This window comes from Macrobrachium nipponense, chromosome 7 (genome assembly GCF_015104395.2).
Source record: "Macrobrachium nipponense isolate FS-2020 chromosome 7, ASM1510439v2, whole genome shotgun sequence".
NCBI lineage: Eukaryota > Metazoa > Arthropoda > Malacostraca > Decapoda > Palaemonidae > Macrobrachium > Macrobrachium nipponense.
In genome coordinates, this window is record NC_061109.1 from 56,476,008 (window position 1) to 56,478,208 (window position 2,201).

Consider the following 2,201-nt stretch of genomic DNA (forward strand, 5'->3'; position numbering starts at 1 on the left):
CATAGAAAATATCCTGTTCCCCGCAGATTCATGATAAGCCATCCACTCGCTAAAAAGTTAGATGTTATAATAAGAGATCCGACAAAGACGGCAAAATTTGTAATAATGACAAAGACTTCTACTCGACAAAATCAAACAGCTCCTTAGCGACAAAAATACTTACGAAAAACTGACGAAAAATCCCCTCCGAACGTTCCCACAGAATTTTTTTCGGAAAGTAAGATTAATGAAGCCCAAGACAAAAAGAGTATTGAAACTATTAGAGAAATTTAAAGGTAATTAATCCTAAAATTACCCTACTTTTATGGTCTTCCCAAAACTCACAAAGACAATCTTCCATTCAGACCCATCGTTCATGCGCCGGAGCTTTCATTACAAAAATTTCTAAATGGTTAGTCTGCCCTCCCTTCTCCTTTTTTAGGCACTTTTTTCCAGTCACATCAAAACATTCGGAAGACTTTTGTCACAAATTCAGAGAAGCACATATACCACTTCACACAACATAAAAACTTTTTAAGCCTGACGTAGACTCCCTTTACAAAAGTACCATACAGGACGTTCTCAGTTTTTAAGGGAAAAATTGAAAAATTCCCCCTATTCAGATCATTTCCCTTTGGCACTTGACAAAATAATAAAGTTAGTTGAATTATGTGCATCTAATAACGTATTTTCATTCGGGGAATCATTCTACAAGCAAAAATTCGGGTGTAGTATGGGTAGTCCTTTTAAGTCCTATTTTAGCCAATCTGTACATGGAAATACTTTGAAACTACAGTAATAAATGCAATAAAACCCAAAAACATGCTGTGGATGAGATACGTGGATGACATACTAACATTTTTTGGGATAATAAGTGGGGGTAATTTTAATGAATTACCTCTCAAAATTAAACGCATTAGTGCCAGCATCAAATTTAAAGTTGAATGGGAAACAGACAAACAAAAATTCCTTCTTTTTGATGTTTAATAATCAGAGACACGACAGAATACAAATTTTACCAATACAGAAAACCAACGTTCTCACTTTCATATACTCACTACTTTAGCTATCATGACAATACTATCAAAGATAGGTCTAGCTAGCAAACCTATTTCTTAAGAGCCTTACGAAATTTGTTCCCAGATTTCCCTGGAAAAAGAATTTGAACTAATTCGCAAGCAACTTTCATCTTTAAAAGTATCCTGACCATATAATTGAGAAAGCATTCAAAAAGCAAACGTAATTTTTCTACCGACCCCCTAAAGACAAGACCAGAGACACACCCAACAATAAAAAATAAAAATTCCCCACCTGGAGACGATTAAAGAGAGTAACTCACACCTTGGAAATCCAACCCTTTGCATTACCTACCCAAATACCTTAGCCAAATCCCTGATTAACGTCCAACAAAAGACATCGCCCAAAGACTCGGGGTATATGAGATCCCAGGCCAGGACTGCGACCAATCTTACATCGGATTTACAGGTTAAAATCACTTCCCCAGAGATTAATACAACACAAACGGTCAGTTAGGTTTATGGACAACAGAACTCGGCTATTTTCAATATATAAAATGAACATAACCATAGAATAAACTGGAAGAAATGTCACGGTGTAATTTATAGCAGCAACTGCCGGTACAAAAGAGTCCAAGATGAATCGGCCTAATAAAAGAGAAGCAGGTAATGAAACTCTCAAAAGGGAATTGGACATCGGACATCGTCGACGCAGTGTTCATTCAACCAACGCTTAAGAAGATTAAAGGAAGATTTATCAGCGGGGTGACCTAAATGGCTTACTTGTGGACGAATCTCTTGTATAAATACACCTTTTCTGTAAACTTTTCTCATTCATATACCTGAAGAGAGAGACAGCAGTCTCTGAAATATAGTACTTTTCTCTCTACATTTTGGTGTTTTTATGGGCTCCTTTTATTTAGATGGAATTCGTTGTTACAGAACACTTTTACCAGTCATATATACATATATATATATATATATATATATATATATACCTGTTTTTAATCGAGATCTCACAAAAACCTTTTTTGCTAGAGCAAGAATCGGCGAGCGACCCGAATCCCCTTGGAACTTTTATTTAATTTAAATATCCTGCGTACCATGTAAATGCATTTGAACAATATAGTTGGTCTCTCTAGGGGGGACTGCTCTCTCTCTCTCTCTCTCTCTCTCTCTCTCTCTCTCTCTCTCTGTAAATGCATC